Raw genomic sequence first — 26,628 nt, 5'->3', positions numbered from 1 at the left:
GGAGGGAGAAATGGAGGGAGGAAGGGAGGAGGAAATGGAGGGAGGGAGATGAAGGAGAGGAGGAGGAGGGAGGGAGAGAGGTGAAGGGGCAGGGGGGAGGAGAGGGAGGAGGGGAGGGGGAAGAGGGAGAGAGGGAGATGAAGGGGCAGGAGGAGGAGGAGGAGGAAACACCAGTTACCCAGTCATTCTTGTGACAGGAGCTGGCCTTCATGCAATGAATGATGGGATTTGTAGTTTACAGATGACCCATCCATATTGAAAATGATCCCTTGCCTTTCTTAGGGAGACCTTGAACTATTTAACACTGTGGACTTGCTTCTAGAATATTGGAGGCCCTTCCTCATTTCCCTGATTTTCAGGACTACATATACACATACATACATACACACACACACATTTATATTTTATGCATTTTGTATTTACAGATCTGTGTCCTTGTTATTCCCATTTAAGGAGAATGAAAGTCTCATCAGGGAAGGAACTATTTTCATTTTTGTTTTATAGATAGATAGATAGATAGATATAGATATTCTCTCTTGGCATGTATCAGGCATCAAGTATATGTTTATTGAAGTCTCTATGAAATTAATATTAATAATGAACAACTAAAAGTCTCACCTGTAAAAATAAATTCTGGTATATATACACACATATGTATGTATGTATGTTATATATGTTGGGGTGATTTAACATTTCCTTCTCAAGCTCATTTTATGGATGAAACTGAGGCAAATAAGGTTAAGTGATTTGCCCAGGGTCACACAACTAAGTAGGCATCTGAGGTCAATCTTGAATTTGGGTCTTCCTGATTGCAACCCCTCCACTCTTTCCCCTGAGCCATCTTACTTTAGATAACTGACAGGTCTCAAATTCATTGGTGCATTAGGGAGGTATCTACCCCAAGCAAGTAAAGACTTTCTCTGGTATGGATGAGAACAATTTGTTCCAACAGGCATGAAATGGCTGAAGCTTGGTCATCCACTGCATCCTAAGCCATTGCCAGTTATCCTGACTTTTGTTTTGTTGTTGGACTTTGATTACTCTGGAAGAAAGAGTAAGGCTGAGGACTTTGCACATCTCTGACTCACTTAAATCTTCCCTACAAGGTTCTAGGGATATACTCCTGAGGCATTGGGATCTCTCCCCTGGACAACCATGTGTTCAAGCCCCTGCAGTTAACTATCAGTGACTAGAGCACCCCAGTTCCATTTAATTCATATCATTAGATGAAATACATGGCAAGAGCAAAAGAATAAAAATTTCTCCCCAACACCTGGAGGTTATACTCTCCTCTAAACCACCTTTTTCTCTAGAGAGCTCTTAATATGCTGTCTACAGAGCACTGATCCCTCCAAATTCTGGTCTATGCAGCATCACCATTCTTTTGGATGAATCCTTGTCTCAGCTACCTTGTCTGGGCTTCCTCCTGAAGTTTTCTTCTTCCACTCCCAGGTTTCCCAGACTCTGAACTTCCCAGATGCCCTCTCCTAACCTTTTAACACTCACAAGGTCAGAACTTCCAGATTATTCTTATTCACTTAAAACAAAGGCATAAACAAGGAAGTGAAGGTTCCATTCACAGGGTCATATTAAGGCTTCTAAGAAAGTGGGTCGACAGTTTCTATATCTTTCTATAGCTTTGGCCCTACCTGGGATGCCATCAGCATTAACAAAGATTATAGGTCCAACTATCAGAGATGACTGTTGAAGAGACTACCATTTCTGATTCTACAATTGAAGCCAAGTGAAGAAGTTATTATTTACTACTGCTTCCAACAATATTATTATTAAAAATTCAAAGTCAACAAATATTTATTTAGCACTTATTTTGTGCAGAGCAAAAAGAACAATGTGGAAATGATGTATAATGGTAATCATGTTTTTCTGGTGTCTATTCAGCCATGATCATGAGCCCATTTGGGGTTTTCTTGGCAAAGATACTGGAGTGGTTGACCATTTCTCTCTCTAGAAACCAAGGCAAACAGAGCTAAGTGACTTGTCTAGGGTCACTAGGAAGTGTTTGAAGTCTGATTTGAACTTGTCTTCCTGATTCTAAATTCAGCATTCTATTTGTTGTACCTGGAAATAATGGTAATAATAACAATAATAATGGCAGTAATGGATAGAAGACTGGATCTTGAAGTTGGGAAGGCCTAGGTTAGAATCTCACCTCAGATACTTCCTAGCTGTGCAATTCTAGGCAAATCATTTAACTTGTCTAAGTCACAATTTTCTTGTCTGAAAAATGAGTAAGATAATAGCAGTTTCCTCAGATAATGGTCATGAGGTTCAAATAAAGTAATATTCATAAAACACTGAAAATTTAAAAACCCATTTAAAATGAGTTCAGAATCAAGGTTGGATCTTGGCTTTATCATTTCTATTCCTTAACTCCCTCTCCTTTCCATGCAGCTGTTAATTCAAATTGCTCAGGTCTCCTTTTCTCCATGGTCTTCTCTGCTCATTCTATCCATATGGCTCTTTCTCTTTTCTTAACTCCTACAGTCTTAAGAACCTATACCATGCTACTGAGCACTTTTGTCTATACTATTTTCTAATATGTGTTTTATGTAAATATTTTTGTATTCCCAACAAAATCAAGAATGTCATTTTCCTTTTATCATTCCCATTATGCTTAATATAGCCCTAGTAATACGGTAGATACTCAATAAATATTTGTCAATTAATTGATGCACTAAGAGAGTTAACCAGTTTATGAGCCATTACCTTCACACACTAGAATTGGACTAAGGCCAGGGGTTAGCAAGCAAAGGCATTAGCACCGAATCCCACTCATTTAACAGTTGCGAACAGCCTGTCTCCAGACACAGCTGGCAGATTACTGCAGCTGCGGCCTTGTGCTGGCTCAGTCTCAGAATTTAGCCACAACCCTGGCCCTACCCCAGTTAACAGAAATGCAGAGGGCAGTCCAAGCCAGGCAGGAGGCTGAGAAATACTCTTATAAAGAGATATGGCTGATCTTCCCCAGCTCAAACTATACCTCCATCCCACTCTGAGAAAGTCAGAGTAGAAAAAGTCTCCATCTCCATTTGAGCAAAAAAAAAAAAAAAAGAGGTGGACCTTGGAATCCCCAGGTGAAATTTCGGAATTCTACTCCGAAAGAATGAGTACAATTATCAGTGACAGCTGAAACCTATACATTTTGATTTTTTCAAATTACATAAAACTTTTTTAAAAAGTAGGCTTGGGGGCGGCTAGGTGGATAGCGCACTGACCCTGGAGTCAGGAGTACCTGAATTCAAATCCAGCCTCAGAGACTTAATAATTACCTAGTTGTGTGGCCTTGGGCAAGTCACTTAACCCCATTTGCCTTGCAAAAAACAAAAAACAAAATAGACTTGGCTTAATCTGTGTAATACACACATATATATATAATATATATATATATATAATATTCAGTAGATATGGACCATATTTCTTAAAGCAATGGCCACTAGACTTTTCTTAAGGAGGAATAGCTTTCATTTTCTTGAAGTTTTAAAATCACAAGAGGAAGTCAGAGGGAGGAGAGGGTATTGATTCTGGTCCCAGAGCAGAATGGGGAAAGGGTCACAACTGTCAGTCACATTTACCCTCCTCCTAAGAGAAAAGTCACAGAGGAGCATAGAGTTGGAAGGAACAGCAGAGATTGTCTAAGAGCAATCCTTTCATTTTGCAGTTGAGCAAACAGGTCCAGAAAGGTGATGTAACTTGCCCAGAGTCATACAGAAATAAGTAGAAGAGCAAAGATTTTGAGCTTAGATATTCTGACTTCAAATTCATTGCCCTAATATGTCAGTTTGGGAGCTTTGCATTGTAGTCTTGCTCCAGCTCTCTCTCCTCTACCAAATGTCACTGGGGGCTGGTGAGCATGCCCAGTTGATGGCAAGCCCAGAGAAGAGTCTGGGCAGTTTGCTTCCATAAAAGGTAAGAAAATAATGGAAATTAGCCCTCATCCCCCATTGAAGACAGACTCCACTGGGGGTAGAATCAAAAGATAGTCTCTTTGCTTGGGCTCTTTTCCACCTGGCTGTGATTGAATGCTTTTGCTATTGGAAGCTCTCAGTTCTGACTCCAAAGGCAATCAACAATCTTTGTCTTCACCACGTGCTTAGCAAGCCAGAACCGGCTACAGAATATCTGCGCATGCCCCATATCACAGAAGAGGACTCTCCCATGTCATACACATCCTTGTGTGTTTCTGGAAATGGGCTACCCACATGGGTATTTCTTTATATGACATATACTCAAAAACCTTGCCATTATATACATTAAAAAATACTACATTTTTAAAGTATATGGGAGCATCTGGAAGATTTATTAATGCTACTAAAATAAGTAGATAAGAATTCAAAGGATCATAGATTTAGAACTAAAAGGGACCTGACATGCCTTGAGTCCAATCATCTCTTTTATCAATGAGAAAGCTAAGATGAAGAAATGGTAAATGACTTGTCCAAGTCATAGAGTTAGCAAAGAATAGCTAACCCCAGCAGGAATGTGACTCTTACCATTTAGTGGTCCCTGTTGGCTAGGAAATTATAGCATATGATAGGAGTGACCAGTCACTCAACTGTAATTGGTTCTTCAGAGCTCAACATTCAGCTCTTGAAACAATACAAATTCTATCAGTGCAATGATTTTGAGTAATTTTGTGTCCTTTGAAAAACCCTATATGATATAGTTTAGAGACACATGAGGGCACATTAATCAATCAGTAATATAGAAAAAATAGTTTCATGATATCTAGTAACATCTGACTAATTGAAAAATATTGTGCAGTTCTTTTGTTGAAAATACTTCAGAATCAGGCCCTTGTCTTTGGTCAACTTGACCATCATAGCCTACAAGAAAAGAAAAGAAAGGGACATAGCTTAGTAGATAGAAATTTGTAAGAAGTCGTCTGGTGAATGGTATGATAAAATAAAAGGGGAGGGGAGCACCAGATCAGAAGTCTAGTTCTCAATAAATATATGACCCTGGCCTGTTTCACTTTTTTTTTAGGAGATGCTTACTAGATGCTTATTGACTTGAATATTGACTGATTTGAATAAGAATGGACTAGAGTGAGGACAACTAGGAAGTTCAGTGGCTAGAGGGATGGGCCCAGAGTCTGGAAGACTTATTTTTCTGAATTCAAAACCAGCCTCAGACACTTGCTAGTTCTTGGGCAAGTCACTTAACAGTCTGACTTAGTTTTCTCATCTGTAAAAGGAGCTGGAGAAAGAAATGTCACTCTAGTATCTCTGCCAAGAAAACTCAAATATTGTCACAAAGTGTCAGTCACAGCTGAAAACTGACTGAATTTATGAGCAGGCATAGATGACTTTTTTGTTTGTTTGTTTCTTTGCAAGGCAATGGGATTAAGTGGTTTACCCAAAGTCCCACAGCTAGGTAATTTTTAAGTGTCTGAGGTCAGATTTGAACTCAGGTACTCCTGACTGCAGGACTGGTGCTCTATCCACTGCGTTACCTAGCCACCCCCATAGATGACTTTTAATTTCTCTTTCCATCTCTTAATCTATAATCCTAAAATTCCTTGGGGCTGATTTTAAAGAGCAATGGAGAGGTGGAAAAAAGATGAAAGGATGATGGTTTTTTTGGGAGTGGGAGACAAAGAGGAAAAGAGTTTTTCTTCTATCTCACCCGTTTATCTTCACTCAACTGAGAAACTGGTAGGCATTGATAAAGAGCTAGGAGTCCCATGAGGAACAACTAAAGTTGGAGAGAAAAGGAGGGAGAGAATATTACCTTGCAGAGCTCTCATACACATATACCTACCTTCCACAGCAGGTAATAGAGGCCCAATGCAGAACATGGTAGCAATGACAATGAGAAAAGAGATAACATTGAGCTTTCATATTTGAACTGTTAAATGACTCAAGGGATTTTCATGTCTCTGGTACTATTGGTTACTTTTTCAAGCATTGCTATGCAGTTTTTCTCCTTTTTAAAAATTAAAATGTGCTTGAAAACTTGAAAAATGGATGAATCTTGAAAACTTCCTTTTCATTTAATTGGGAAAAATTAAAATACTTTTTTTTAATTGAATGTGTTTCTATAATGGACAGCTTGGTCATAATGGATAGAACTCCAGACCAGGAGTCAGGAAGATTCATCCTCCTGAGTTCAAATCTGCCCTTAGTTGATAATGCTGGCTCTTTGTTCTTGAAGAAAACCATAAATCAAGGAGGTGACATGACATTTGAGTGAGGGGGTACTGTGCTAAGCCTCACTTTCTATTCCAGAGCCATCTGGGTCCTGTGGCCAGATATGGATCAGAATGACTGAAGATAATCCTGGCTTCAAGGATCAAGGTTAAGTGACTTGGCCAAGATCACACAGCTAGTCAGTGGCAAATATCTGAGATTATATTCAGGTCCTCCTGACTCCAGGATTGGTACTGCATCCACTGTACCACTCTACCTGCCTCAACACTCACTAGCCATGTGACCCTGGACAATCACTTAATAACCCTGTTTGCCTCAGTTCCTCACCTGTAAAATGAGCTGAAAAAGGAAATAGCAAATCACTCCAGTGTTTCTGCCAAGAAAATCCCAAATGAAGAGTTGGACACAACTGACCAACAATGAATGTTCTATAATATTGGGAACTGTGCTCTTATAGTCTTAATAACCTGGGAGGTGTACCTTGCATTCCCATGTTTCTTGGTTCAGGATTAGGAATCAAGAGAATAAAAAAATTCACATGTGCCTGGGCTTTATGGGGCAATGAGGCAAGATTACTTAGCAGAGAAGTCAAACAAGTGAGTTATAAAAATGATGGTCCTCTTCCTCTTTTTGAGGCTGAGATGTAGCATCCTCCACATAGCCCAAAATCCTAAAAGAACTAGAATTGAAAGGAGCCAGACTCCTAAAAACATGTCTCCAATGATACAAAAGAGCAATAATCTCTGGTCACCCAGCTCTATTTGTCCTTAGCCCTTCTCTAGAGACTTCACTAATCACAGCCAAGTGCCATTCCAAGAGTAACAATAATAGTAATAATAATAATAATTTATATTTATACAGTGATTTACAATTTATAAAACTGATGTTGTTGTTTAAATATAAGCACAATCATTTTACAGACAAGAAAACAAGAGATGCAGAGCCATTAAGTAATGAGGCCAGGACACAGACCCAGTCTTTACAATTCCCATTCCAGCATTCCTCCCATCATATCATGCTGTCTCTTAACTGCCCATAGATCTTAAGTTAACTGCCCAGCAAGCAGTTCAACCTTGACTCTCAGAAGAGTAAGAACTCTAGAACACAGTTTGAAATCATCTCATAGGGGCGGCTAGGCGGCGTAGTGGATAAAGCACTGGCCTTGGAGTCAGGAGTACCTGGGTTCAAATCCGGTCTCAGACACATAATAATTATCTAGCTGTGTGGCCTTGGGCAGCCACTTAACCCTATTTGCCTTGCAAAAAAAAAAAAAGAAAGAAAGTAAAAGAAAGCATCTCATAGCTGCCCAGAAGATCTCAGAGCAGCATTGACTACACTGATCAATCTAAGGCGGAATAAATGATGGAGGTAACAATTCAAAAGTCATTGATACACCATGTAAATAGTTTTATCCTCACGTGAAAAATGCTGAGGGTAGCAAGTGAACATCTTAAAAGTCAGAGTATAAAAGATGTGTCACTGCTAACATTTTACATGGAGAGATTAGGGATTCCAAACCTTAATTTTTCTGCTACCCATCTTTTCATTTCATAGTCTTTTAGGCACAAGGACTATTTTCCTGGTTCTATAGAATGCTAATAGAAGATAAGGTTTTATATATCTGTCTGCATTTCTCTCTAGGAGTCTACTACAAAGCCATTGGGCACTACTGAATGGAAACATTATATGAATGCTGCTCTAAGAAAAGTGACACAAAAACAAAAGAAATAATTTAAGGTATTAGATAAGACTGAGACTTTCAAAGATTGCACATTTTTTGAATAAACATGTACATCTATAGTGATATGTAAATATAGATGTCAGTATAAGCATTCATTTTTTTGTTGTAATTATATAGTCATTTTAATCATATCTGACTCTTTGTAGCCAACCCTATTTGGGATTTTCTTTGCAAAAATACTAGAAGTGCCTGAAGCCAGATTTGAACTTGGGAAGATAAGTCTTCCAGACACCAGGCCCTGCACTCTATCCACAGCAGGACTGGCTGCCCATCAATTTTTAGTCATCCTTTCTAATATAAACACAGTTAAAGGAGAGCTACCAAAGATAGGCAGCAGCAGCATCACCAAACAAGTGCTTAAAAAATTATGATACTAAACAGCTAATAGAAAAAAACTTTGTTGGATGAAAGAGATGGTCTGCAATATAGAGGAAACATTTTCCAACCTTCATTATCTATGAACAATTGGAGAACATGGAGTCTTATAGATAGAATGTGAGGCAAAGATAATGCAGGTCACCCTGTGTACTGATGATTAAATATGTTTATTTTTCAAAATTCCTTCTTAAAGCTATAGTGCCTTCATTGGTGATTACCAGAGCTAGCATCCTTGCTTAACCTGGTGTCTATAGGAGCTTGCCAAAATTACAGACATCTCAATTCTAAAATCTTTCCAGCAACATGATGAACAAGCACAGAAAATCCCAAGGTCTGCTATTTCCCTCATGTCAGCTTAACCCTAATTGCCTACAGTAAGTCCAATTAGGCACAAATCAGATTTCCCCTTCATTTCATCTGATGAAATAAGCCGTGGCAGATGTGTCTGCCAAAGCAAAAGGCGAAAGGCGGAGAAAAAGAAGAGGACAGGAGCTAGGAAAAAAGAAGGAATTAAGGGACAAAGGTGAAGCCAAACTCATCTTTTCATGACATGACTTCCCCTTTTCTTCCTGATTTCTTCATTTCTGTCCCTCTCCTCATTTCTCCAGTCTTATATTTCTTCTCTACCACCAGTATTTTCATTCAAGAACCAATTAATTCTGTTACACACAAAGTGTTGTTTAAGCCTTTTTTTCAGTTGTGTCTGACTCTTCATGACCCCATTTAGTATTTTCTTGGCAAGGATGCTGGAGTGGTTTGCCAGTTCCATTTTTAACTCATTTTACAGATGAGGAAACTGAGTCAAACAGGGTTAAGTGTCTTGCCCAGGATTACACAGTTTGTAAGAGTCTGAGACCAAATGTGAACTCACTCTATACACTGAGTCATCTAGCTGCCCTAATGCCCTAAGAAAACAAAGTTCCATTAGAATCATGTATTTATTAATCCTTTGAATGATAACTGCCCTCCACTTTATTAGTAAAAGGTGGGGTTCCTCTCCACCTTTAAAAAGATATGGCCCAGCTCCACTGGACATCCTCTTCTATGTCCTTTAGCAGACACACTTTTCAATGCTGCCCTGGCTCTCTTAGAAACACAGAGCTTCCTGTCCCTGCCTGAAGCTGCTTCCAGTGGGCCTCCCATCCATGCTGACTCAGCAATGCAAGTAGTGTGACTATCAGCAACTCCCATCCCCTCTACAAAAAGCTTCCACCGACAGGCTGCTGCCTCACCCATATCTCCTGCTAAGAATGTGGTACCCAACCTGGAGAGTCAGCCTTGCTGGCCCCACAAGGGGAGAGAGCAGTTCTGCCCACACTGGCTCCATGCCTCCCAAGGTCACAGTCACAGATTATGAAAGAATGGAAAACCACTGAACAAAAAGTGGGTCATGGGGACTTTCCTGTGGGCATGGAAGGGGAATGCAACTGCAAAGATGCTGCAGATAATTTGCTGATAAACTGAGCAACAAGGAAAATATAGAGTGTGGACTCCTGGGAAATATCAGGGATATTGGACCCTCCTAAAGAAAATGATATAGATTCAAGAAGATGCAGATTAAGAAGAAGCAAAAATGAAAGCTTAAAATATCTTCATTTTAAAAAAGTCACAGATAACATACAGTGCATTTATATTTATATATAATTTTTTCATGATATCCAAATATTTATCATCTTTTGGATGGCAACTCAGTTTTTTTCAATTCTTTGGCAAGTGTGGGCGGGACAAGTGTTCTCATAAAATAAATATTTTTGCCTTCACAAACCATGGATAATACAGTGGGCCAATACAACTTTTTTTTTTTTTTGCTAGGACCTTGCTGCTGTTCCTCCAGTACCTGGGAGGCCTGTTACTCAGGGACACCAAAGGGAGTTGACTCCTCTGAAGGTGCAGAAAGAAGCCCTGCCTCCTGCAATTTGTAAAACCTCAAATACTGAAATCATCATCAAAGGGAAGGGAAAAAGACTCTATCCTCAAGAAAATGTTTTCAGTGAAACAAACTGTTTCTCATTGTAAAACAAAACAAACAAAAAACCCTACAAGATGGAATATTTTTTAAAAAATCCAAAGCAGATTCAAAGTCCCCTGAACTTAGGAAGTTGCAGCAAGTAATATCTGCTGTCAGAGGCTCAGCAACATTTTGAGACACCCAAGGCACTACACTTCATCTCTAATACTTCCAGAAATAAGTCATCAAAGTATAAAATCATATGCTGAGTGTCAAAGATCCAGGAGATCCTCAACCCTCTTGCACCCATTTCCATAGATACTTCTTTTGATCCTTGCATCATCTTACACCCATTTCCATAGACACTTCCTTTTGATCACAAGAGCATTGAAACCCTCTTCTTGCTCCTGGTCCTACTTCTTGTTCTTCCATAGTGAAGCTCCAACACTTTTTTCTTAGGGTTTTCTCTACCAGAACCTTTCCCTGGCTAAAGGAAACATAGAGGGAGCCGTGAATGATGGATATTGTGGCTCTAGTGCACAGAGATGGACCTAAAGGCAGGAGAACTGAATCCCAGCTCTTATGCCTACTGGTTGGATGATTAATTGATTGATTGATTGATTGAAGTCACTTGACCTCTCTCAGATGTAGTTTCTTCATCCTAAAACTTTCATCAGTGGAACTAAAAACTCCACTCATCCTCTCCCTAAATACAGACTGTTTGTTATATGACACGTTCTTGTATTTTGTGAATCTTGCAGTACTAGAGAGTCAGGAGGACCTTAGAAGACATTCAGTCTAATCCTTCCATTTTACAGCTGAGGAAACTGAGGCATAAGGAAGCCAAATGACTCCTCCAAAGTCCTGCAGATTTAGAGCCTAAATTGTCCAGATCTTGGTCTTATCAGTAAATTCCAATCTTGAAAGACTCTGTACTGACTTGAAGGGACTAATAGCATTTCTTCAGGGCCTCCTATGGGTTGAGCACTGTGTTAAGCATTTTACCAATACAACAAACCTGGGAGGGAGTTGCTAAAGGTATTCCCATTTTACAATTATGGACACTGAGGTTTAAGTGACTTGCCTAGAGTCACTCAATTGGTAAAATGTTTGATGTTACATTTGAATTCAGGCCTTCCCAACTCTTGAGTCCAACTTTACTGCCTCCATCCTAGCTGAGAACTATGACATTTAGTTACTCAAGTTTTCTGCAGCCTCAGAAAAGTCACAGTAACATCCACTTGGCTTGGGTTTTCCTCTCTTTTTTTTCCCCCAAAATGAGAGGATTGCTATTAGCCGACCTAATGATTCATGCTTTGTGTTTACTAGGCATGTTAGAGATGAAACAGAACTGGCTCCCTAAGCTGCTGGTCTTGCAAGTCACTGACTGGTAAGCATACAGTGATACCAGGAACCAGGATTTCCTGGTATGCCAAAAACGGGATGTGCCCCAGTTGCTGTTGCCAAGGTACAGGGTGGGGAAAGAGGTGGGGGGTGGGTAGGAGGGGCGGAGGCAAAAGTCAAAACGTCTGAATCAGTCCAAAGAGTCCAACAGGCCTGGATTCTGCCCGGGGAACCTTGATGTCTTGCCAGTCTATAACAAGGGAGACCAGCAGGGAACAACAGATGTCACATTTAAAGTATACTGCTAATTTTAACTTCCTCTCTTGCTCCTGCAAACAGCTAGTGCCGGATAAAACAAAGACCACCCAGTTCCTTCTTTGGCTTCTCAGCCAAGCATGCACCAACTTCCTAAGGCCTGCCAACAGTTCAACTTTCATGCATCTTAGGCCCCTCCTGGTCACCTGTGAATTTTCAGATGCTTCAAATGGATCCTGCTACACTCAACCAGTTGCCACTGTTGGATTTTAATATCTCACTCTTTCTCTGATTCTCTCTCCTCCCCTACCCCTCTTTTTTCTCACCCGTCTCTCTGTCTCTGTCTCTCTATCTTTCTCTCTTCTTCTGTCTCTCTGTTTCTATGACTGTCTTTATCTCTCTGTCACTGTCTCTCTATCTCTCTCCTCTCTCTCTCTCTCTCTCTCTCCCCCCCCCTTCCCCCCCCCAAAAAAAAGTCCCCATGGGTTTTACAAAGGCTACTGAGGTGTGCTGCAAACAGACTTTGTGAGCAAAACCCAGAGACTGAGGGTGTATACCTTCAATCATGTTAATCTCTTGCTTGGTTTCTCCTGTCAGAGAAAGCCTGACAGGCCAGTGGAGCAAAAGCTGCAGTGTTCAATCTCTTTGAGTTCTCAGGACACCTTAGCTGATGAGGGCCTTGTTTTTTTTCCCTTCCTACCCCAAGCCCTGCTCCTCCCCTTTCCCCACACTCCCTGTTTAAAGCTACTCACAGACTGCATCTGGCTCAGATTCCACCTCTTAAGCCCTTACATGAATATAAGCTTTGTGGGCAGTTGATTCATGTGACATTAATTCCAGAGGGAAAAAAGAACAGACATGAACATCATCATACCATGGCCTTGTTCCTAGTCTTCCAGATCTGTTGCCTGCAAACCTTAAAGATAAAGGTAGCTGCAACTGTAGGATCAGAATAGCCAGAGATGGAGAGGAGGTAGAGAAGATTCAGAGCCACCTATTATTCAATTCTGTGTTGACCTAAAAAAGAGGAGGTGGACACAGTAATTTGTAATGTACCATCACCACTTTACCATTGGAGACCATAGGGGCGACTAGGTGGCTTAGTGGATAAAGCACCCACCCTGGAGTCAGGAGTACCTGGGTTCAAATCTGGTCTCAGACACTTAATAATTACCTAGCTGTGTGGCCTTGGGCAAACCACTTAACCCTATTGCCTTGCAAATACCTAAAAAAAAAAAAAAAACAACAACAAAAACCATTGGAGATCATACATTTCAGCTTCAGGGATGTAGCACAAAGATTGGTTCTCAGACCCAGACCCTGCAGGGTGATTTTGTTTAACCTCAAGGAACAAGCCATCATTCCATCACCTGCCCTGAAAAGTGGGTTATCTGACCTCCCAGAGTGCCTCCAACTATAGAATAGTAAGCATGTCATAAGTATGATCAATTTATTTTAATTAAGATCAAAATATGTCATATAGTCTTTCAGGAGAAAGGAGATGATTTCCTGTAGCCAAATGAACAACAGTAGCATTGCCATTTCCCAAGGGTTGACAGTCTCTGGTCTAGAGAATTGTCAGAGTCCAGGGAAATGCAAATGGATAGATAGAAAGACAATACATAGATAAAAAGGTAGATGATAGATAGATAGATAGATAGATAGATAGATAGATAGATAGATAGATAGATAGATGTTAGTGTGTATATAGGTATATATAGACATATAATTTTATATATATATATATAGAGAGAGAGAGAGAGAGAGACAGAGAGACAGAGAGACAGAGAGACAGAGAGAGACAGAGGGATACTTCTTCTCCTGGGCCCTTCCTCCTCTCCCCCTTTCCAAAATGAACAATTTGCTTTAAGACTGAATAGTACAATGGCATGTGTCTACCAATGGTCAAACCTGGCCAGCCAGAACTGTGAGGTAACAGGATGGGCTGGGTATGGACAGAACTCCCTGCTGTGAGAGCAGAGGAAATGTTTCCTGAGAACTTATGGCTATGTGAGAAACTTAAACAGGACCCTCTCCTTCCCTCTGTTTCCATTTTTTCACACACACACACACACACACAATGTAAACCAGACTGGGTGATATTCCAAAGGGCAATGCATCATCACTACACAAAGTAGTCAAGTAAACCATACCTGCAACATTCAGGACTGAGAAAAACTTCTTTTAATTAACCAGTACTTAAAAACTGAATAAGTTATTTTTAAAAGGACACAGAAAAATAGAAATCTCCCTAACTTTCTTAACTTCCATGTTTCCTCCTATTCCAGGAGTTTTTAAAATGGATGCTCTTCACAGGTGGGGTAGATAGTTTAAGGGGTAGAAAGAAGTGGGAAGAAGTCTGGCTCCGGGGAGTACAGTAATTCATGGAGGGAGATTACACTTCTAGGCAGACCCTCCACATCCCCCAGCAGTGAGTCAGAATCTGCCGGCCCTTGGAGGATGCTTAGCATTCCAGGCAAGCACTCTTCCAGAAACCCACAGAACATTGGGGCCAGGCTGCATTATAACAGCCAAGGTGATTAGATGGATAAATGCTTCAACCCTCTCTTTCACTTTTCCTGTGAAATCCTGGTTCCAATGTTTTTATAAACCATCCTTACCTAGACTATTTTCCCAAAGAGGTTGCAAAGCAAGTGGACAGATTATGTACATATATGCACTCACATTGTATTAGAGGATTTCAAAAGAGGTACTAGAATTCTGTTGGGTTAGGTTGATCAACAGCAAAAAGAAAAAAAGGTTCCTTGTTAATGTGTCTTAATTTGTTCTTGACTCTCTCTTCTTCTTTCCATATGCTTTTTTGTTCTTGCTCTTGAGTTATTTTTTAGGTATGTCCTAGTCTTTTTGATCCCATTTGGGGTTTTCTTGGCAAAGATACTGGACTGGTTGGCCATTTCCTTCTCCAGCTCCTTTTACAGATGAGGAAAAGAGATGGATAGGGTTGGTTACTTGCCCAGGGTCACACAGCTAGTAAGTAACTGAGACAGATTAGAATTCAGTTCTTCCTGATTCTAGGCTCAGTATTTTCTGCACTGTGCCACCTAACATTTACAAAGCTAATTGGCATTTACAAAGTTAGAATCTTATTTGATCTGAACAATAACCCTAGAAGAGAGCCATAAGTATTATTCACAGTTTGTGGAAGAGGAAAGGGGGAAACAGAGAGAGGTTAAAGGCCACATAGTCAATAAGAATCTATGAATAAAGTGGAATCTTATATGGGCAGGCAGCTTGTATTATAGAAAGCACTCAGGCTCGGGAGAAGGGGGTTGAAATTGCATCAGATCTCACCTGATGGTTATTTCCTGTGTGACTATGAACAGGTCACTAAATGGCCTCAGTTTTCTCCATTATAAAATGAAGAGGTTAGATTAGATGGCCTCTGAGGTTTCTTCTAGCTCAGTGAACCCATAATCCCTATTTTGTGCCCCCCCCCACTTCCCACCTCAATAGTGTTCTGTATAGAGCTGGAATCTCATAAATGATTCACTTTTCAAGGTGTCAACCTTAGCAGCTCTACTCCCCTTCCCCCAGCTTGGTCATAGACATCCACCCTCTCCATCAATAAATCTCAAGTACCTCCTCTCACTTTGACCCAAGAGCTCTCACAATTATACTTTTATGGTTCTTTCCATATTTTTATATTTACCATTCTTTTATTCTAAGAAAGGGACTTCCATCAGAAGTCAGCTATGGCTTTCCACCGTCACTCTTTCTACCCCAACAAGGCAATATTCATTTCTAAAGAGAAATGAATGTGGTTCCCTTATGATAGTGAGAAATATCTTCAGATACTCCAATGAGTATACTCCTGCTTCCATAGCATATAAAAATTACAATGGCCTCTGAGAGCAGCAATAACTTTCACACAGCAAGCTGCTCAAATCTCCAAATCTGTGGGAATTAAGAGAAGTCCCTCTCTGGGCCAAGGAGTTGGCTGGGTAACTAGCAATTGGCTCTGGGAGATCATAGGATCATAGATGCAGATAGAAGGGAACTTAGATTTCATCTTATCCAACCCTCTAATTTTACAGATGAAGAAACCAAGGCTACTTTACTTACATATGTTCATATACTAAAGAATTGGAAAATTAAATGCTACAGGAGCTCAGTCATCACTCTTACTTTCGCCTTGGTGAAGAACCCAAGCCTGTGCTTTAGGGAATAGAGAACAAAATCTCACACTTAAACATTTGGGTGAGACAAAGTTATGATTTTGACATCATTTCACACCTTCTTTCCTCCCCACCCCCCCATTCCAATGTCAGTGGCAACTTTGCAGAAATCTACCTTTATATTTACCAAAAAAAAAATCAATTCATCACAATGAATGAAGTTCTATGACTCTAATAACAGAAAATTAATTTTTCAAGTAAGAGAAAGTGCATATTTTTGAATATATAGAATTTAAAATACTTTGCACAAACAAAAACTAATGCAACTAAGATTAGAAGAGAAACAGAACTAAAAGGAAAAAACCTTTACAGTAAGTTTCTTCAATAAAAGTTTCATTGCCAAGAAATGAAACAAATTTATAAGACCAAGAGTTAATTCTCAAATGAAAAATGATTTAAAGAATATGAATAGGCAGTTTTCTAAGGAAGAAATACAAGCTATCTACAGTCACATGAGAAAAATGTTCCAAATTATAAAAATACACATTTTTGAAACTTTAAGGTTCAACTCATATCTACCAGATTAGCAAAAAAAAAAAAAAGACAAATGAAGAAAATCACAAATTTAGGAAAGGTTGTATGAAAACAGAAACATGTTGCATTGTTGGTATAGCTTTGAATTGGAATTTGAAAATTAATTTGAAGGCATATTCCAAAAGTCACCAAATTACAGCAATTTTGAAAAATTGAAAAACTTTTTAAAAGTCTGATAATGCAATGACCAACCATGATTGTAGGGCAGAGGGGTCAACCACTGGTCCTACAAGCAGCTATAACACTCCCAAGTGTGACCTGACCCAAATTAAAATGTAATTGAGAAACAGTTAACAAAATAAATAAGAATAGAGTAAAACAGATAATATTCATTTACAAGCTGTCAACTCACAATCTACAGAAATTCTTTTTTTTTTTTAGGTTTTTGCAAGACAAACAGGGTTAAGTGTCTTGCCCAAGGCCACACAGCTAGGTAATTATTAAGTGTCTGAGACCAGATTTGAACCCAGGTACTCCTGACTCCAGGGCAGTGCTTTATCCACTACACTCTTAGATATGGATTAATGACCTTGTTTCTATTTGAGTGTGACTGCATTGTTCTAGAGAAATGTCATGATGAGACAATTCTAGAATTCTAGATATCATTCCAGATGTCCTGCCCCATGATAAGACATGCTACCCACCTCCTGACCAAGAAGTGATGGACTGAAGATGCATAATGAGACATATTTTTGGATATGGACAATGTGAGGATTTGTTTGGGTGATATGATCAGTATTATGCTTTAAGAAGATCACTTTGACAATTGAGGGAGGGATGGACAAGAAAAGATAAATATTTGTGGCAAGGAGACCAACCAACAGGTTATTACAATAGTTCATGCATGAGGTGATGAAGACCTGGATAACAATGTTTGAGGAAAGAAAGGGAATATTTGAGAGTTGAAAGAGAGTGGATATGGGGGGGGTAGGGGGAGGGTTGTAAGCTTAAAGAAGTGTGGAAATAGGGAGGGCTTAGAGAAATATAATGAATTTGATTTTGAATATGTTGAGTTCAAGATGAATGTAGGTCATATAGCTTGAGATGTCTGATGGAGAACTATTTTTGAAAGTAGGCAGAGAGGTGAATACTAGATAAGGAGATTTGAGAGTCATCAGCATAGATATGATAATTAAATCTATAGAAAATGATGTGATCACCAAGTGAGATAATATGGAGGGAGAAGAGAAAGCCCAGGCCAGAGTCCTTTGGAACTCATGGTGTGTGGCTGAGGTAGGGGAAAAGCATAGGTGATGTAAAGTGAATAAATTGAGGAACTGTGTGATCAGAGTGTTTGAGGGAAGAACAATACATATGACAAAGTCCTGGTGTATAAAGACAGAGGTTGTAGAGGAAAGAAGAAAAATGAGCTAATCATTGAACTCAGTAAGGAAAAAGATCCTGAAGGTTTGGTAGATAAGTTACCAGAATTTTAATTGAGTAGTAGACATGGATTAAGTGATCCTCAAAGGCAAAGAATTTATTGACTGATGGTGGTAGAGGGAGAATTTGGAGGTGGGATATGAAGAAATGAGGAGAATTCTGATTTTCTCATCATGATCAGTGAGCTAGAGGTATGGATAAAACTACAACCAGTTCTGGAAAGGATGACTTAAAGATGTTGTGTCATTAGGAGGGAGCTAGGATTCAGTAAGAACAAAAAGGTGGAAAGAACAAGAAAGGAAAAGTTTCAAATTGTAAGTTTTCAAAAATAAGGCAAAAAAAAACCCTACAGCATTTTTTGCCTTGGACAAAAGTATTATTGCAGTTACCTAGAGAGTGACAACTCAAGAATATGGGTAACATATTTAAATGTATAATTTTGCCCAGCTTGAAGACTAATGTTATAAAGAATGCAATTGTCATATTTTGCAAAGTAAGAGACAAGGGAGAAGCATGTTATGTATACATGGAGAAGATTTTATTATTGATATATCTTAGGGGTTGGACTCTAGTCTCTTTTAGTTGGACTATATTCTGATCAAAAAGATTCTCAATAATTATTACTTCCTTTAATCTATTTTGTCCCCACCAAGATTTCCTTAATTTCTAAAAATTCCCTAATTAGTTTCTGATATATTCAATTAGCTCACCTGCTAGAAAAACCAAGGCTCTCAATGTTAATCAATAATAAAAACATCAATTAACAAGAGAAGTGAACAGTAAAAAACAAAATGTAATTACAGCTCAGTGAGTAAAGTCTCATCACTCCGCTAGAATAATATGGGTCTCAACTCCCCACAAACTTTCATTTCTCCAATGGGATAAGTCTTGGCAAATCTTACAATGGAGTGGGGTGGAGAGGTGGAGAAGAGAAGGTGAAATTGTTTGAAAACTTCCATGAAAATAACCTTGACATGTCTATTCAAATTGTCAGACCTTTGACAGTTATTTTTAACTTGGGGCTAATGGGATCATAAATTTAGGACTAGAAAGGACCTGAGAAACCACTAAGTCAAATCCTCCTGATTTGACAGATGTGGAAACTGAGACTGAAATAAGTTCAATGACTCAGCCAGGGTCACACAGCTAGCTAGTGTCTAAAGTAGACTTTGAACTCTGGTCTTCCTGACTCTAATGTTCTACCCCACCTGTAGCATCAGGATAAGAAAGCTTCCTTGATATCTGCATCACCAATATGGCCCTGGTCCTGTTTCTTATCTGTTAGCATGACTTATCTTGACTTCTGCTTTCTCTTCTTTCTCAGTAGTCCCTAGCTTGGCAGTCATCTATAAGTCATCTTCAGGCCACAGGATTCTGGGAAATGTAGTCTTTTTGTATGGTTGCCATGTTCTTAGCTACCTCTCAATCTCCTGCTCTCTTCTCTCCAACACTCACCAAGGGATGGGAAAAGGACAAATAACAGGGACAAAAGGTCCTTGCTAACTTCTGCATGATTGGTATTTAACAGGTACTTACTGTACAGCTTTGTAGGAAAGTTCATCCCCATGAATTTCAGGTTTTTATAAATATGAGGAGCCTTTGATCTCTTACTAATAATATCAACGTTTGAAATAACTGTGTCTTTTATTCATTCATTTATTTATTCTTGCAACATCTCTGAGATACTGCATACATAAAACCACCTGTCACCTTCTGTGCCTCAATTTGCTCATCTGAAAAAAATTGTGAGTCTTTACTAATAACTGACAAGATTTAACTGAGATCTACAACAGCTCTATGAGGTAGATAGTAAAATTGTTATCATCCCAATTTCATTCTTGTATTTGTTCAATTCTTTCAGTTAGCATAGACACTACTAGAGTGATTTGCCATTTCCTTCTCCAGTTCATTTTACAAATGAGGAAATTGGGTTAAGTGACCTGTCTGAGATCACATGGCTAGTGTCTGAGGCCAGAAAATGTCTTCCTGATTCCAAGCCCAGTACTATTACTGCCTATGTTACATATCAGGAAATTATGTCATAGAGAAATTAAATGACTCAAATAATGAATGTTAGGGGTAGACTTTGAATCCAGATCTCCTTGACCACTGGACAAGTGCTCCATTGAAGGCATAATCCTGGTTCTATGAAGCATTTCAACAAGCTAAAAACATTATGCGTATATGTATTGCTGGCATTAATTTAACAGACTAGTTTTCAGGAGGACAAGAAAGGGGAATTAGCTAAGCTTTAGGAAAATTTTCTTGTCATAAGAATTTACGAATTAGTCATCAGTTGCCCTAAAAGAGTACATGACAGTAGTTCACCTGTCTTCACCAGGGTTTGGAAGGACTCAGGCATGAGGTGGTAGGCACTGTGACTCACTGATTTGCTCATCTCTGTAAACAGATACTGTGACTGGTACAGAATGATTTGGTCAGTCAGTCACTCAGTAAGTGCTAGGGTTTATTAAGAGTTCAGGAAAAAACAGAGATAGGCGAAGATAGGCAATAGTCTCTGACTTCATGGAGTTCTCCATGGAGTTACAACCAACTACGCGTAAACAGGCAACCTAAAGGGTAAATTGGGAGTCATCTCAGTGAGACGGCACTAAGATAAAAGTCTCAGAAAGCTTCTTGCCTTATCCTAGAGACTATAAAGTAAAGATTTTCCTTCAAAGTTAATTTGATGATGATAGAAAAGAATAAATGAAGGAAAATTGAAAATAAATACAAGAGCCTTTGGGGAGTGTTTCTTTTCCTTCTATCTTTCTGCTCTGAAGACAGTAAAGAGTTATATTGAATGACCACAAACTCCCTAGACTCTAATACTGCCTTTCCCTCTTCTATCATCCCGAAAGAAAACAAAGATGAATGTTAAAAGTTTCCAGGACTGATAGCCTTAATGTAGATTCTTCTGAGTGCAATGGGAATGGTTCTATGTCTAGAGCCGGAGGGTTATCTGGGTAAAGTGACTTATTTCACCAAGAAGGAAAGCGGAGTTCGGCAAGGCTATAAGAGGCTCTGCCCGCGTCAGGGAGGCGGTGAATCTCAGAAGCTGGATTCGAGCCCCGACTTCGGAGATTTGGGGAGGGGGGCTTTTCCAGGGTGCCTTCTTCCGACTCTGATGGAGCCTCCGCAGCCAGCAGGTGTGCGGGCAGATCAGGGACCCGGCCTCGTTGCTTTGCAGGGTCGGGTTGGCACACATCTAGCTGAGGGCTCTGGGTGAGCGTCTAGGCAGGATGCTCGGCTCCACCAGTCCAGAGACAGGTCTCTGCTTGCTGCTTAGCATCTTGCCTCCTTACTTCCCCTCTGGAGCTGGAGCTGGAGCTGGAGCTGGAGCTGGAGAGGGGCGGGAGGGAGCGAAGTGAAGAGGGGAGAGGCGAGCCTTTGGCTTGCAGCAGCATTTCCCGAGTCTCCATGAGAGCCACGTTGCTGCGCACGTCCTACTAAGGCAGAGTTCCTCTGCCTGGTCGGTCAGCCCGTGGTGCCACTGCCCTGGAAAGCCCGGCTTGTTTACCCAGCTCATTATTCTCTCTTTGCAGTTGCTATGGCAACCACCAGGGGTCAGTTTATAGAAGGAGAGGAAGTTCACTTTGGGGGAGTTGAGTTTTCCAGCTCCTCATCTAGGCAAGGCTGGAAAACAAATGGACCCAGAGCACGGAGAGGAAACACATGGGAAAGTTTCCTCTGTGCAACAACACTCAAGGTTTCCAGGGGCTTTAGAAGATGCTGCTCCCTTCCTCCCCCCGAGAGGATGCTGAGAGAGGCTGGATGGTTTATCTTCTGCACGCTGAGTTAACCACGCACACATTCTTTTTTTTCTTGCCCCCACACGCACCCAAAAACCTACTGTCTTGTACTTAGTGCTTTCCACTAAGATAGCCCCTTTCATCTGAAGTCGGCAAGTTTGGACCACTTCTATTTCCATATTTTTCACGAGCAGTCGGTCAAGGAGAGAGGGACAGACTGACCTGCCTCGAGTTCCAAAGACCAGGGTTGTTGCCAACTTTTCAAGACAGGCTGGACAAACTCCCATGATGCCTGGTCATGAGGCAGTTTCCAGGTGTGGGAAGCTACAGCTGCTCCTTCTCCCTCCCCTTATCACCAGCACACACACAGACACACACACACACACACACACACACAGAGAGAGAGAGAGAGAGAGAGAGAGAGAGAGAGAGAGAGAGAGAGAGATTGCCCCCTCTTTTCACATATATCTCTCTGTCCTTTAGAGAAGTAATTAAAAGTTAAACTACAAAGAGCCTTGTGAGTACTGATGTGGTAGGGATAAATGGACTTGGAATCAGGGTTCAAATTCCATTTCAAACATTTATTAGATGTGTGACTCCTGGCAAGACCTTGAATCTCTCAGCGTGCCTTAGTTTTAAAATCAGGAGAATTGACTATATATAAAACAAATGGACCCAGCAAGGGTAAGTTCTCTTCTGGTGAAAAATCAATGGTTCTTTGATCCTAAAATGAATGGGGCAAATAACTCTGGCAAAAGGCAAGGGAGCTTCGTGACCTCCTGGACAACTTAACTACATGGGAGTGACTGGGGAGTTGGGGAGGGTCCAATAACCAGGCAGTTCCTGGGACTTGTATTAATGTATGTCTCTCATATGCAAACAACCTTTCCAGAGCAAGAGCCAGTGACCACAGAAATTCATCCAGACATAGAAGGAATTGGAGAATCCTAGAATTCCATGCCTAGAATTTCCTTCTGTTTGCTGCTGTCAAGCTGCTAGGGGGATGGGTACCTAGAGGAATATGAGGTGGCAACAAAGGCTGTGATGAGGGAAAAAGAGAAAGGTATTTCTCAGTCCCCACCACAGCCTCCTGCCCATTTATCCACCTCAGTTCCCAATCATTTCTTCACCTCACAGGTCACTCTCTGACCCAGACCCCTATGCCAACTGAGTCAGCCTATTTCTACTTTTCCTCTGAAATTTAGGTGAATCTGAAACTCCATGTGTACACAAAAATCCCAGATTTCCCTAATGCAAGAATTTTTAACTTTTGTGTCTGGTGCCCCTTTGGCAGTCTATTGAACCCTGCAGACCCTTTCTCAGAATGTTTTCAACTGCACAAAGTAAAATACATGTAATGATGATCATCTCAAAGTACAGATACTGAGATATATATATATATATATACATATATATATATATATATATATATATATATATATTAGTTAGAGTTCAAGGACCCCAGTTTAAGAATTCCTGTCCTAATGATTTTATGTGTTGAAGTTAGAAATACAAAATAAAAAAAGGGGTGAACAAATATAATGGAAAGGAATTTTATTCTAAAAGAAATGGAAGCAGATGACTAAGAAGAGACAGGACTAAGAAAAGCCTCCACAGGGTTACAGTGGAAGGAAGCTCTCAACCTGCTGTTTCTTTGAGACATTCAGGAACCCCTGGCCCAACCCTCCCCCACAATACCTATTTATTCAGTTTACTTTCCCCAGAACTCTTCCCTGCCAGTAATTCTGTCTCAAGCTGTCCCCCTCCCACCCTCAGTGCTTTAGAACTGAAAAGAAGGGAGGAGGGGGGATGTCCCAATCCTAGAGTAGTTGAGGTTGGAGGAAACCAATTCTTGGCATCCCAAATTGAATGTCTAAATTTATTTTCCCAAAGAAACATCATTATACACAGTGATTGGGTTCTATGCTATTATTAGTACAGAACTGTATTCTAGGTACATTATGAGTCATATAGGGTTTGTGGGTTAGTCTAGGAATCTAGTCACCATTTATAATGCTATTTCTGGAGGGAAAATACTTTTAGAGAACCAAACAAATCAAATTAGAGACAAACTGCTGGACTACAACCATTCTCTGCATAGAAGAGCTTTCTCTATTAGCTATATTAAAGATTCACTATAATTTACTTTGAAATCCATCGTAACTTTTCCTCAAGGGGAAAAACTCTTTCTTTGGAGAAGATTATTAGAAAGAAACATAAATATATATAAACATAGATAAGATAGACATAAGGTATGTTTTCATAGTGTATGTATGTATGTATTATTTCATAGTATATGCATGCATTTATTATAATATATACCTATATTAATAACATACTATATATTTTCTTGACAGAAAAAGCATTTAACTATGCTTTCTTTCCTTCAGGGAAGAGTCTCATTTGTTCTAAATTTAATCTAAACCAACTATTCATAAGTATTACATTAGTATTTGCAGATATACATGCAGTAAATTGTATGTGCATGTACCAAATTCTCATAGTTAGGGATTACCAGCTGGTTTTGTGAAAGTTTTGCAGAACAGCCAAGACTATTGGCTATGATCTCACCTTTAACTCTATTTTGTCCTTAAGATTCATCAGAGCCCATATCTTTTTTTTTTTAGGTTTTTTGCAAGGCAATGGGGTTAAGTGGCTTGCCCAAGGTCACACAGCTAGGTAATTATTAAGTGTCTGAGACCATATTTGAACCCAGGTACTCCTGACTCCAGGGCCGGTGCTTTATCCACTGTGCCACCTAGCCGCCCTGAGCCCATATCTTAAAGCAAACAATTCAAGCAAAACAGTCAATTGATTGGTCATAAGTATTTATTAAAAACCTATTGTGTGTCAGATACTGTGCTAGGTGCTAAGGATATAAAAATAGACAGGTACAGGTAAAAACAAAATAACTAAAATAAGTTCCATAAATCATCCACCAACTAAAACTAACAGTTTTCCCACAGGTTCAGTCCTAAATAGTTAATTAAAGGAAAACTGTCCAGATATAAATAATATTATAAAGAAAAGTTCTCACCTGTTACTGACTGAATTTTAAAATTTCAAATTACTTTTCATCACATAAGCAAAAGATGTTATTTCAAGGCTGGTACTTGGAGTCCAGGATTGTAGATGATAATTTTACTCCTACAGTCATGTCCCAAAGTGATACTGAGAAAGGAACTCATCTCCCTTTTATTTTCATTATGGGTAAAATGGAGATACTATATTATCACAGGATCCCTATCCAACTGAAAGGTCATTGTGGGTTGTCTGTAAATCATACTGAGCTACTCAGATAAAAGGCAGGAAGTATGAAATATGATTATTTATTCTGGATCTGGTGTTTTGTTTTGTTTTTTTGCAATAACAATAGTTTAAAAACTAAAACAAAATCTAGTGTTTTTCTCCTTCAAGCTTTTGAGCAGTAATATACTACTGGTTTGCTTGAGTAGTGCTACAAAGGGACCTCATTGGCTGAAATCCTGTTTTCTTTTTTTAATAAACAGTTCACTCGGGTTGTATCATGTAATAATAAAACCCACATTTAAAACTTTAAACTGTTGGACAATGTTTCTTTAACACCATTCAACAGCTGTTAAGTAGGATAATCAACTGTTTATCCTCATGTCACTAATTCAAATGCTAATTGCTCTCGATGCTCCAGCTTATTCATCCACTCCAGCCTTACCAGGTGTGTTGCATGCTAAAAGGATGCTACAGTAACCATGTGCCTTCAGCAATTCAATTCAGGATACATATACATGCTAAAAGACCAAAGCAAAGGGGATAAATGAATGTTTGTTGATATTGAAAGCCATGAGCCTTGGAACCTTGAGAATTAGCCAATGAGGAAAAAAAAAAGAGGGCATGGGGTGGCTAGGTGGCACAGTGGATAAAGCACCGGCCCTGGAGTCAGGAGTACCTGAGCTCAAATCCGGTCTCAGACACTTAATAATTACCTAGCTGTGTGGCCTTGAGCAAACCACTTTAAACCCATTTGCCTTGCAAAAAAAAAAAAACCTAAAAAAAGGGCAATTTTTAGTAGGCAGACTGTTCAATCAAATGAATTTCATATAAGGAACTGTGATTAGCATGCACAATTTCAAAATAATTTTTGAGTATCTATGAATATTCTGGTCTTTTAAATTAATTTTTTTTCCTAAAAAGGAAACCTGTGAAAAGGTAAAATAATGCTTGTAATTTTTCAGAGATGATTTTTCAGAGATGATTCTTAACTCAATTATCTAATGAACTTTTCAAAAATAAGATACAAAGGACTGCCTTATTTTTATTTTTTGAAAAGTTGCTGCTGCTACAGAATTCTTGAAGCATGTTTTGAAAAGTACTTTTTCCTTCTAAAAGACTTCCTTGATTGCATCAGAAGCAGGCAGAGCAGAAAAAACACCCTCATCCCTACCTCTTAGAAGCAAGATGACACAGAACAAATCACTTTATACTTCCCTGATCTCTTGCTTCCTAACCATACTAGAGACAATTTTTAATTCAATAATTAAATCCTATTATCTTTTTAAGGAATCACACAAAAGTTCTGCCAACAAATATCTGTTTAAAAGCATAAATTTAGAGCTAGCAGATATCATCAAGCCCAACCCCCCCCCATCTCCACTACCATCACCATTTTACAGATGAAGAAACATGCTCAGAAAATGACTTACCCAAGGTTACATTGGCTGTAAGAATCAGAGGCAGGATATGAAACTAGGTCTTTCTAACTCCAAAGTCCAACATTCTATCTGCTGTTTTCTACTTATTTATTCCCAATAATTGAATTCTTTCTAAGTATTCAATCTAATGCTAGGTTCTAGAGAGTATATATAAAAAAAAGTATACTGTTCTCAGTGATGATCTAGTCTAATTGGAAATAAATGCATATAAACTGGGGTACAAGTTCATGTGCATAAGG

At 39.5% G+C, this 26,628-nt stretch overlaps 1 long non-coding RNA gene across 3 annotated transcripts in view; it reads right to left on the bottom strand.

Moving 5' to 3' along the window:
• The window catches only part of LOC141500915 (uncharacterized), a 36,530-nt gene extending 11,669 nt beyond the window's left edge, over positions 1-24,861 (bottom strand). For all 3 annotated transcript variants that reach the window (XR_012472072.1, XR_012472073.1, XR_012472074.1), the window contains exons 1-2: positions 24,739-24,861; positions 12,711-12,853 (exon numbers count right to left, since the gene is read on the bottom strand). This is a non-coding gene — a long non-coding RNA (uncharacterized LOC141500915). The remainder of the gene's footprint in view (positions 1-12,710; positions 12,854-24,738) is intronic.
• Positions 24,862-26,628: the final 1,767 nt, after the last annotated feature.

Source organism: Macrotis lagotis, chromosome X (assembly GCF_037893015.1).
Source record: "Macrotis lagotis isolate mMagLag1 chromosome X, bilby.v1.9.chrom.fasta, whole genome shotgun sequence".
Taxonomy (NCBI): Eukaryota; Metazoa; Chordata; class Mammalia; order Peramelemorphia; family Peramelidae; genus Macrotis; species Macrotis lagotis.
This window is presented reverse-complemented; position numbering and strand designations above follow the sequence as displayed.